At 41.2% G+C, this 12,691-nt stretch overlaps 1 pseudogene; it reads left to right on the top strand.

Annotated features, from left to right (window-relative positions):
• The first annotated feature begins 11,494 nt into the window (after positions 1-11,494).
• Positions 11,495-11,860, top strand: LOC121029913 (60S ribosomal protein L38-like; annotated as a pseudogene).
• The last annotated feature ends 831 nt before the right edge of the window (positions 11,861-12,691 follow it).

Genomic DNA, 12,691 nt, shown 5'->3' with positions numbered 1-12,691 from the left:
CGTTCATGCTCTGTCTCTCTCTGTCGCAAAAATAAATAAACGTTGAAAAAAAATTAAAAAAAAATTATCCTGCTCTTGATTCAGAGACCCTATTTGGATTTCAGCAACTAAATACTCTTTAGGGGCGCCTGGGTGGCGCAGTCGGTTAAGCGTCCGACTTCAGCCAGGTCACGATCTCACGGTCCGTGAGTTCGAGCCCCGCGTCGGGCTCTGGGCTGATGGCTCAGAGCCTGGAGCCTGTTTCCGATTCTGTGTCTCCCTCTCTCTCTGCCCCTCCCCTGTTCATGCTCTGTCTCTCTCTGTCCCAAAAATAAATAAACGTTGAAAAAAAAATCATTTTGCATTCCTGCTACATTACTCTATCCCCTCCCCTACTCGTTGGTAGATAAATGGCTCTGCCTAACGGGATACCAAGAAATGAAAAAGAGAAAGGCACATTGATGCATTTGTGAAGAGAGGGATTTCGTCCATTAAATTATACAGATATTTTGCTTATTGTTTGTCTTTTCCTCCTACCCCAAACTAGAACTTAATCTCCATGAGAACATGAACCTTGCCCTGGGAATATTTTTTTTTAAGTAAATTTATTTATTTTTGAGGTGGGGGGAGGGACAGAGAAAGAGGGAGAGAAAGAATTCCAAGCCAGCTCCATGCTGTCAGTGCAGAACCCACTGAGGGCTCCAACCCACAAACCATGAGATCATGACCTGAGCTGAAGTCAGACCCTTAAAGGACTGAGCCAACCAGGCACCCTGCCCTGGGAATATTAAAATATTACTGGGCACATAGTGGACACCTAGTAAATATTTGTTGGATGAATGAACAAACTTGCATTTTACAGTGAGAAAATGAGACCTAGGAAGTCAATTGGCCTAATTTGCACAACAGAACTGGGCCTCCAGTGGTGATCTTGGGATGGTGGGAGACTACTGTCCTTCCCTGACTGATTGAGATTAACTATGGGGAATGCAAGGAAATATTTGATTAGTTTTCTTGGGAGAGAATCCCAGTTCAAGTTGGGAGGGAGACAGTAAGAGACCCAGAGAGCAGGTGGTTAAAAAACAGACAAAGCTCTGAGAGGGAAGAAGAATTTCCCAACTTTTAACAGCTCCTCCAGCAGAAACTATGAACAGATGGCCACCTATACCAAGAAAGGAGCCAACCCTAGCACTACAGTTCTACATATATCTACCTGTCTGCTAACAGCTCACACAGCCCTTTTTTTTTTTTTTTCTTGTAACTTTGGTCCCAATTTGAGAAAAGCAGAAGAATCGCATCTCTTTACTTCTTTAGCTAAAGAAAAAAAAAAAAAGGAACTTTCCAACAACAGCAACAACAACAAAAACTTTAAGGGAAATACAAAAAAAAAAAATCTCCAAAACATAAAATTATTATGTTAATAAAGTACTACGTTCTGATTCTGCAATAACCAACAAGCTGTGTTCTATCCCACAGAACAGAGGAGTGATCTGAGGGTCTGATGCAAAGGCCCCGATCTTGAAGTAATGATTTCTTGGGCCACAGGTAACCTTTGCAATGCCTTTGTGTAAGTTAGAAAAAAGATGCACTTTTTGCCGACAAGGCACAGCGCACCTCCACGGCACACAGCTTAGTGGGGGGAATACAGGCCGAATTCCAGTCCCTATTTGCCACCTTGGCCAGACACCTTCATGGAGTGAAAAATCTACTCCACTGTAGCTAATGGTTCCTTTCTTGGCATAACTGGCCATCTGTCCAGCGTTTCTGCTGGAGGAGCTATTCAAGTGGGGAAATTCGTCTTTCCTCTCAGATCTTTGTCTGTTTTTTTAACGACCTGTTCTCTGGGTCTCTTACTGCCTCCCTCCCAACTTGAACTGGGATTCTCTCCCAAGAAAACTAATCAAATATTTCCTTCCATTCCCCAGAGCTAATCTCAATCAGTCAGGGAAGGACAAAGTCTCCCACCACAACCAAAGGCCCTCCCACTCATGTCTGTTCAATTGCTCACTGATGTCCAGAGCAAGGTAATTGATACCCTTGGCACCAGTGGATAACCTTGCTTTCCCAGATCAGGTCAATGGTTCTACTACCTCTTGAGCTTTCTGTGGTAACTCCTGAAACATGGAGAAGTGTCTTCTACAAGTTCTCCTCAGAACAAACAATATAAAAATACCTTGACTATACAATTTTAGGTATACTCTGTAAGCCTGTGTACAATGCGTGTGTTTGTGTGTGCTTTCTTATATATACAGATGAAGAAAAGAGCTAACAACTTAAGTTTGGAGACAGTGTGTATAGTGGAAAGCACCCAGGCCGTCGAGCAAAACAGATCTGCAGTAAATGATAGCCCCACACTTAAAACCAGTGTGGCTCCGGGGAAGGTCTTTAATCTTCCTATTCCTCAGTTTCCTTGTTTATAAAAAGAGAATAAGGCTTAAATTGTAGGGTTGTGCTTTAGTCTTCTAGGGCTGCCATAACAAAGTACCACAAACTGGGTAGCTTAAACAGCAGAAATTTATTTTCTCACAGTTCTAGAGATTGGAAGTTTGAAATCAAGGTGTTGGCAAGGTTGGTTCATTCTGAGGGCTCTGAAGGAAGGATCTGCTCTGGGGCCTTGTTCCTTAGATTCTAGATGGCTGTCTTCATATTCACATGGTATTCTCCCCATATGTGCATCTCTGTTTCCAAATTTACACCTTTTATAAGGACACCAGGCATACCGGATTAAGACCCATCCTAAAGTCCTCACTTTAACCCAATTACCCCTGTGAAGACCCTATGTCCAAATAAGGTCACCCTTTGAGATCCTAGGAGTTAGGATTCCAACATATCTTTTTGGAAGGAACAAATTCAACTCATAACAGGTTGCTAAAGCAATTAAATATCATAACTTATATAAAGTATTTAACAGAAATCTTGGGTTATGACAAGTACTTAAACAGCAACTATTTACTGTTAATGGTTTTTCCTTCTGTTTTTTGTAATGATCTTATAAATACGTAGTTACTATCTGGGATTAATAGACACATATAGAGAGGGTCTATATGGGGAAAAAGTATAAATATACCAAAAATGTCAGACATAAGAACAATTATTGAGAATAAAAGGCTTTATATTTTTGTATGTGTTTGGGGTAGAAGTGGAAAGAGCAGGGATATAGGATAGATATGAATGAAGGGCATAGAATTTAATTATCCAGGTTGATTGATTTTGAATTGATTAACACGGTGCTACTTTGAAAACAGAGTTAAAGAGAGACACAGAATCAAAGTTTACCTTTGAACAAAATAATACATGCCAGAAACAGTCTGAATCATTGTGTTCTTAGAGCAAACAGAATCATTAGAGAATCAGCCACTTGATACTAATGACAGAAAAACTCAGACTGTAATTATTCTACAAATAGTATTATTTAGAAAACGTTTACGAGAGTAACATTTTCAAGCCTCTATGGAGTTTAAAAGTGATACATTTTCTGTGGCATGTTTGGTTTCAGAGTGTTATTTGAAGAGAAATTCTCTCTGTTAATAAAACTAGAAAGGGGAAAATCGTATTTGCAATTTCATGAAGAGAGACATCTTGTTTGATCTTGAACTTTTCCCTTCAGGATATCCTCCATGGTGTTGGGTAACTAAGACAATGCAGTGGAATGCATGGCTGAGAGGGTGGGTCTTCAAGAAGATGAAGGGTTATTATTTAAGAATCTGGTCTCCATTAAGAATAGAACAAGAGGAAATATGTTTGATTTGCAGAAGGAAGAATTTAGGTTATATCCAAATACTCTCTGTATTGGCAATCGGTAAGATAGATGCCCAAGAAAGGCTAAGTAATACCATTCCTAAGAAGATTTGTAAAATTATGACAAAAATTGCATTAATAGTTTTCAAAAATCATAGGGCCTTATGAATATTCTATCCAGCATATGAGATTTGCATTACCCTAGGCAATTTTTCAGTATAACTCTTTTCTCGATAATATATAGATTTTAATGGATGGTTGAGTTTGATTAAATTGACCAAGTTGAAAGTGAATTTTAGTGTTATAAAAGCATAGTCTTATAATTTTCCCACTCAAAGATTTCTATTTAAGTCAAGCCAAAGAAAATGAAAACGGAGAGAATTTTAAATATTAGATTTAGGTTCTAAATCCTGATTTTCTTAGGAAGAGCCTAGATTTCTTAAAGGGTAGGAAGCCATCTTTCTTCCTCCCGCCCTCCCTCCCTCCCTTCCTTCTTTCCTTCCTTTCCTCCTTCTCTCCCTTTTCCCTTTCTTTCTTTCTTTCTTTCTTTCTTTCTTTCTTTCTTTCCTTCTTTCTTTCCCTTTCTCAAAACTGATTCCAAAGAAGCTTTCTTATAAGGAAGCACTCATACTATCTGTTTTGTTTTGGAGAGTACCAGAAAACTTTTGAACAATGTTTGTGAGAGGCATACAACAAGCGGTGCTGCACCCCCCATATTGATTGTGTCTGTTGATGCAGGCCAGAAGATAATTGCACAAATCTTCTTTTCACTAAGAAGATATTTTCATTGTAAGTCTATAAGAGATCAAAAGTGGTTACCAAGCAAGTCCATTTTCAGAAGTTACTTCTATACAAAGAAATCTTGACAGATAACAAGAACAGAAATGTTAGAAGTATAAATACCCGAAAAATAATAACAGAGGAGTTCCATTTCTAGCAATATTGCTGATTAATCTGAAAACTCTCTTATTAAAAATTGTTCAGATATAATGGATACAAATATAATAAATATACTTTGAAGTGCTAATAAGAAAGTAAAGAAAATATTCTGGAAACTGATCTTTTTACTGTTTTGGATTTATTTTTTTCCCAGTCTAGTTAACAATGGGCTTGTGTTTTAATGGCTATGAAAGTACAGGAGACACATTTCAGGTCCAGGAGGGGCAAAAACTTGTATCTAAGACCCTCAAATAAAGAACCCTTGACTGACTGTACATCTGTGAAAGAGAACTGAAAATGTTTATCCTCTCCCAAAGGGAGGTTTAAAGGAAATTCTTTTGTTTAGCCTGATCTGCTGGGGAAGGGGGAAGGGAAGGGAAGGGAAGGGAAGAAAGAAAGAGAAAGAAAGAAAGAAAGAAAGAAAGAAAGAAAGAAAGAAGGAAGGAAGGAAGGAAGAAAGAAAGAAAGAAAGAAAGAACCTGAAAAAACCTGAAAACCTCAGTCTCCCCTAGGTCGGATTTGAGGTTTGAGTTTACACTTTCTGGAAGGCCTAGATTCTCCAACAAAATAGTATAAAAACCATTCTCAGGCTGATAACAATACTGGTGCCCTCAACAAAAGTAATTAAAAGTCTTCTCTAGAAAGACATATTTTCAACCCTGCACAGGATTCCTCTAAATAAAGTATCCCCAAACATGAACTCACAGTCCTAAATTACAAGATACATGAAGAAACAATCCAGAATCATTAGCAGTAACAAAGTTCTTAGACCCTAAGAACTTCAGAAATAGATTATAAAATAAGCATATTTAAAAGTGTTAAAGAGGGGCGCCTGGGTGGCGCAGTCGGTTAAGCATCCGACTTCAGCCAGGTCACGATCTCACGGTCCGTGAGTTCGAGCCCCGCGTCGGGCTCTGGGCTGATGGCTCAGAGCCTGGAGCCTGTTTCCGATTCTGTGTCTCCCTCTCTCTCTGCCCCTGCCCCGTTCATGCTCTGTCTCTCTCTGTCCCAAAAATAAATAAACGTTGAAAAAAAAAATTTAAAAGTGTTAAAGAGAAGAAACAAGCACTACTAAAATATTTACTAAGATTAATTTTTCAGGCCTTTAAGGGGTTAATTTGTGCACTCTTTCATAGGTTGTTTGACTTACAAAACAACCCAGGACCAGAGTTGTGTTTTTGGGCAAGAGGATACTCGGAGTTATTTTCAGAACTTTCCCTCTTGCATCTGCTGGGGTTCCATGAGGAACCCTAAACGAGATAGGCCCAGCTGCTAGCCTTCAACTGTGGGCCATTGAGCAAAAGGAAGTTTAAATTTGTATTCCAGCTGAAGTCAAGTTTGGAATGTCGACTAATTCCAAAAGAGTGGAAAGAGCCAGAACCAAATAAAAAAGAAGCAAGACAAAGCCAGTGAATTTAGGAGGTGGAGGACGTGTTGTTCCTTTAGGCAAGAGAATACAAATGGAAGCAACCCTTTGTAGGTCACCTTCAAAGGGGACTGAGGTTTGGGGAAATAGTAAGAAGCCTTGTTTTGACTAGTAGTGAAGCCAGATCCAGTGAAAGAAGCCTAATTTCAGAGGAAGACTGTGTCTGCTAGGATGTGAATGGGAGAGTTTCTTTTCTTTTCTTTCTTTCTTTTTTTTTTTTTTCTTTTAAGGATTTTATTTTTAAGTAAACTGGTACACTCAACATGGGGCTCAAACTTAAGAGATCAAGAATTGGGGGCGCCTGGGTGGATCGGTCGGTGGAGCATCCGACTTCAGCTCAGGTCATGATCTCATGGTCCGTGAGTTCGAGCCCTGCGTTGGGCTCTGTGCTGACCAATTAGAGCCTGGAGCCGGTTTCAGATTCTGTGTCTCCCTCTCTCTCTGCCCCTCCCCTGTTCATGCTCTGTCTCTCTCTGTCTCAAAAATAAATAAACGTTAAAAAAAAAAAAAGAGATCAAGAATTGCATGCTCTGCCAACTGAGCCAGCCAGGCGCCCATAGCAAATTTTAACCCCTAGAACTATACATACTTAACCAGTAGGCTTGGTTTCTCCTGTCTCTGGCTCAGGAACTTCTGTCCTTTGTGATGTTGTTGTTGGAGATAAAACTACCAGAGTCTTCTGTCTTAACTGATCAGCTTCCAAATGAATAGGATAGAAAAGTTCCTCAGAACTAGAATTGGGTCTTAATGTCTTAATACGAAGTTAGTACTATATCAGGTCTGTAGGTAGCACATCATGATGAAAGGCAGTGTGCTCAAGTCATATGATGGCTACCTTCGCCCACAATCAATTGTTTGGAACTTTCTGGTACCTGTTTTTAGGATACGGAATGGAATAGATAAAATTAATTCACACTGCTTTTGCTTAAGAAATTTCCAGATTTCCAGACAGGAATCAGCTGTCTTCATGAGCAAAATCCAACTCAAAGGTAAAAGCCAGATTAGCATAACTTCACGGGGACACTCATAATTAGTTGGACATTGTGGTGTTATAAAATGAAACATTCTAGTTAAATAGGGAAAATTTAGAGCTAATCCCCAAGGAATCTGGAAAATCATCAGGCAGTTATCTTTAATTCCTTCCTTCCTCTCTCCCTCCCTCTCTCCTTCCTCCCCTACTCCCTTCTTTTCTTCCTCCCCTCCCGTCCTCCGGCGGCCCCTCCTCCCCCTCCTCTTCCTCCTCCTTCCCTCCCCCCTTTTCTCTTCTCCCTCTCTCTCCATCCTGGTTGTTCCTTTTCTCTCAGCATCGGCCTTTGCAGACAACTTTTTCTCCCCACTCATCTGCATCTGCCACATGGTGGCCTCAGACCCACCCCCAAGATTACTGTGCTATATTCTGTCCTTCAGTCTCAGTCTGTGTCAGGCATTACAGTCAGATGCCTCTTCCAGCCTGAGGCAGGCATGGAAGGGGTAGAATAATCATCGTCCTAAAGGTAATCAAGTTTCCTTTTCTCTCCTTGAATAAAGAAAGTCATCCTTTGCCCCATGGGATAATTTTATATTTAAGGGAAGCCAGTATCCCAGGGATCTTGGGATGACTTATACAGTTTCATGTAACACTTCCCTGTTTCCTTCAGATTTTGTTGAAGCTGATGATTTTTGTTACAAGTCATAGTGATTTTCTGGGAGTTGAGTGAGTACCTAAGAGTATGGTTAAGAGCAGAGGAGAATGTTCCTTTTACAGATATCAGGAAACATGAAAAAGAAATAGGTCAAATCCTTTACAGACAGAATTCTATTTTTTTTCCTATTTCACTCGGATATGTCCCCAACTTTAGAAACTAACATAAGACTAAACTAACATAAAAAAAGTTTATTTTTATTTATTTATTTATTTTTAATTTTTTTAATGTTTATTTATTTTTGAGACAGAGACACAGCATGAACAGGGAAGGGGCAGAGAGAGAGGGAGACACAGAATGTGAAGCAGGCTCCAGGCTCTGAGCTGTCAGCACAGAGCCCGACGCGGGGCTCGAACCCACGAACTGTGAGATCATGACCTGAGCCGAAGTCAGACGCCCAACCGACTGAGCCACCCAGGCGCCCCTAAAAAAACAGTTTAGACTTAAGTGGTGCCTTTTATTAGAACATTTATGATACTGTTTGCATGTTCTGAGGAATATTATATCTGAAAAAAAAATAAGGAATCACATTAAATACACTTTAGAAATAGTTAATTAAACAAAATAAAGGGATGCCTAGGTGGTTCAGTCAGTTGAGCATCCAACTGTTGATCTCAGCTCAGGTCTTGATCTCAGGTTCATGAGTTTGAGCCCCATATGGAGCCCCACTTTGAGCCCTACATCAGACTCCATGCTGACAGTGTGGACCCTGCTTAGGATTCTCTCTCTCCCCCTCTCTCTGCCTCTCGCCTACTCACGCTCTCTCTCAAAATAAATAAATAAACTTTAAAAAAGTAAAAATAAATAAATAATAAATAGGAAACATTTTTTTAAATAAAGCAGATTTCTTTACTGCAGGACTTTTCAGTTCCTTTAATATGCCAATGGGCATCGTGACACTTCAAGAGTGGATTACACTTTTCCGAAAATTATTTGACCATCAAAAAAAGCATAGTCCTGGAAACAACAGCTTTTAACCTTATTCCTGCCAAGACAAATTTCACTACTGTCTTGACTCAAAGGACTGTCTGATGCTGTGCTTGATTCAAATACTATCCCCCCAGCTCCAAACCTTCCCTTCTCTCCTCTGCTTTGTGATACAGGGGCCAAAACTCTGGACACCATATTTCACTTTGGTCATCTGGCTTCCTTTGGGGTTGCCCTTGTGAGAGACGGGGCAGCAGGTGGAAGGGAGAAGGTTTTTCCTTCTTCCTTTCTGTTTGCTGTTTCTAGGCATTGCCCTATCAGTGGCCTTTCACTTGGCAGCAATGACTAGTTGTATCTTCCGCTCCTCTCTAGGCTCCCGGAGCCTTACTGCAGTCTGATGTGAGGTGGCAGCGGCTCCAGGAATTGGCCCTCTCGGGAGTCAGCTCCAGATCCGTGAAGCCTCTCCTCAAAGCACCTGACTACCAAGGGTGTTGGGTCCCATCTCTTGGTGGCCTCCCCCAACTTCCGGTTCTGGCAGTTCCAACCTCTTCCCTAAGAGTAGAAGCTGCCTGCTACCTAACTCTGTTTATCTCGGTGCTCCCTTTTGCGGTTTTTTTTTTTTTTTTTAGCCCCCCAACGCCTGCAACAAATTTCCCGTATCAAATTCTCTCTGTTCGAATACCTAGTGTGGTATCTGTTTTCCTAACTGGACCTCGGTGGAGAAAAGAATGCACAGGAGAGCTCTTCCACAGGAGTGCCTTTGGAGATGGAGGGAGGCTGGGAGAGTGGGTAGAAGAGAAGGGGAGGAAAAGCCTTGAATTCTTGTCTTGAGTCTAGAGCAGTGTTTTGCAGACTTTGGAAACTCACGTGAACTCAAAGAGGTTTCATTTTGAAGATTTCACAGCACCCTTTGTGAAATAATAGGATATATTCCAGGGTGTTATTAAAATAGAAGTATGACGTCCTTTTTCATCTGTTAAGTTACCCAGTGATTTTAGTACAATGTAATGAAATGTAACCTTTCTGCAGGGCCATATTTTACCATAATTATAAACCACAGATTCACCATTCCAAGACAGTGGCAAGAGATAGCGTGATTTAGTAGAGTATTGGAATTGGAATATTGAAAATGCAAGCAGTAGGTTTGGATGGAATCTCTAAGGATATATTTTATTTTATTTTTTTTTAATTTTTTTTTCAACATTTATTTATTTTTGGGACAGAGAGAGACAGAGCATGAACGGGGGAGGGGCAGAGAGAGAGGGAGACACAGAAATGGAAGCAGGCTCCAGGCTCCGAGCCATCAGCCCAGAGCTCGATGCGGGGCTGGAACTCACGGACCGCGAGATCGTGACCTGGCTGAAGTCGGACGCTTAACCGACTGCGCCACCCAGGCGCCCCATCTAAGGATATATTTTAAAATATTTGATTTGGGGACACCTGGGTGGCTCAGTTGGTTAAGCCTTGGACTCTTGATCTTAACTCAAGTCTTGATGTCAGGGTTGTGAGTTCAAGCCCCACTTTGGGCTCCACACTGAGTGTAAAGACTACTTAAGAACAATTGGTTTTAAAAAATAACTAAATCTCTAGGTCTCAAATATGACTAATCATTAGAGTCATCTGGGAGAGCATTAAAATTACAGATTACTGAATTTGACCCCAGGACCAGGGACTCAGACTTTACTGGGTTGGGCCCCTGGAACTGTTATTTTTGGAAAACTATGTGATCAAGGAATTCTGATACTTGAAAGGATTAGGGTCCATTATTATATAGAATAAAAACTTATCTAATTTTGTTTTAGAACTTAGATTCAAAATTCAGTGTTTTAGTGTTTTGTTTTTGTTTTTTTCTCCACTAGAAGTCTGAGCTAAGGGGCACCTGGGTGGCTCAGCCAGTTAATGCCCTGCTCTTGATTTCGGCTCAGGTCATGATCTCATGAGTTTGTGAAATTGAGCCCTGCATCAGACTCCCTGCTGACAGTGTGGAGCCTGCTTGGAATTCTCTCTCTCTCTCTCTCTCTCTCTCTCTCTCTGCCCCTCCTCCTACTTGTGCTGTCTCTCTCTCTCTCTCTCTCAAAATAAATAAACTTTAAAAAAAGTCTGAGCTAGGAGCACAAGTGTTGACAGTCTCTATCCTAGCAGGGGGCAGTGGGGAAACACTGGGTTGGAAGAAACAAAAGGCAATGGGGCTTCCCTCCCAGGCTGATTTTTGAAGGGCTTTTGATGGTCTCCACCCAGTGTCAAAGCCAATCATGGAATCTCAGGACCAAGGCAGTCCTGGCAGGTTTCCACACCACGACACCATTTCTGTCTGCTTGTTGGAGCTCCAGGGGGATGCCTGCTGTCAGGATGCTGAGATTCTAAGTTATAAGTGGCCCTTTTATGATCAGTGCAGAGCTTAGAGCTTTTTCCAGGTTGTTACCTTCGTGGGATTCTAAGATATAGTGACCAGGCATCTGACTTCTTAAATATGGTTTTTTACATTTTTTTAATGTTTACTTATTTTTGAGAGAAAGGCAGAGTGTGAATGGGAGAGGGGCAGAGAGGGAGGGAGAGAGAGAGAGAGAGACAGAGACCCAGAATCCAAAGCAGGCTCCAGGCTCCAGAGCTGTCAGCACAGAGCCTGATGCGGGGCTCGAACTCACAAGCCCTGAAATCATGACCTGAGCTGAGGTCAGATCCTTAACCAACTGAGCCACCCAGGTGCACCCCTGGCTTCTTAAATAAACATCCATATATGTCTACAAATACTGCCAGGAACTTAACAAATAAATGGGAAAGGAAATAAATGAAAGAACACGCCATGGTCAGCAGCAAGGAAAGGTCTCATTTAACTTTCGCTAGGGCCAGTTGTCTTGCTCCAAGAACCTCTGTATTTTTTTAAAACTTTTTGTGGAAAAGGTAATAAAGGGCATCTCTCTGGCAGTACAGGTCCTTACACTCTCCCTGTGTGTCTCCTACTCATACCTGGCAAAATTGAGGAAGTCAAGAACTTCTTGTTCAAAGCCAGGGGAAAGGATACCAAATATGTTAAGATCAAGAAAAATAAAGACAACGTGAAATTTGAAGTTTAGTACAACAGATACCTTTACACGCTGGGCAAAGGGAAAAGGCAGAGAGACTGAAGCAGTCCCTGCCCCTGTGTTTCACAGTGAAGCAACTGAAATGAACCAGACATGCTGATTTACCTGTTTTAAAGTTTTTAAAATTCGAACAAACAAGCAAATAGATACTTTTTTTTAGGAGGTAGGAAGGATACTTGTTTTCCAGTTGCTCCAATCGGACAATTGCAGTGATGTCCAGTTTGGATAATATCGCTAGGTTACTTGGAATCGTAGGTTCTGGATTTGATCAGGAAATTCACCGGGCTTGTGACCTTTCAATAGTGGAATCTGTTGACACAAAAAATCCTCAGCCCGTTGGGTGATTCAAGTGCACTTTCATAATTTGCTCTCATTTTACCCTCTTTGTTATTTCCACGTTCCGCAAGAATCCATCACTCCCCTCTGAATTATGTGCTGCCCAGAACTGATGCTCATACCACCCACTCAGGGAGGGCAACCTCAGCTCCTTGAACTCACAGAACCTATTGTTCCATCCCTTTCTTACCCGGCACTGTCACTGCAGCCCTATACTCCAGCTGGGAGGGCATGGAAATGGCTCCCCAGAGAGCCATTCATCACAGTAATAAATGGCCTGTGTTTTACTAAGTTCCATCAAAGTTCACTTCCACACCAAAGCAAAACATTTGTTCTCTATGCATTCCTTTTCTGTGTGTGTCAAAATATCCTGTTCACAAATGTGTAAAAGCTATTTGTATATGTGTGATAGTAAACTTGAAGCCGTGCATGCACCTCTGTACATAGACCGTGTGTGGATGTGTTTGTTTTTCAGTAGATGTGAGCATCTGGTGATTTACTAGGCCTTACAAGACACCTTGATGCCTGACCGAACCACCACCTTCACAGGCTTCATGTAGATACTATAACGACTTAGATGC

Source organism: Herpailurus yagouaroundi, unplaced genomic scaffold, assembly GCF_014898765.1.
Source record: "Herpailurus yagouaroundi ecotype Mexico unplaced genomic scaffold, PumYag 28, whole genome shotgun sequence".
NCBI lineage: Eukaryota > Metazoa > Chordata > Mammalia > Carnivora > Felidae > Herpailurus > Herpailurus yagouaroundi.
The sequence above is the reverse complement of the archived record's forward strand: the minus strand, read 5'-3'. Positions and strand labels throughout refer to the sequence as shown.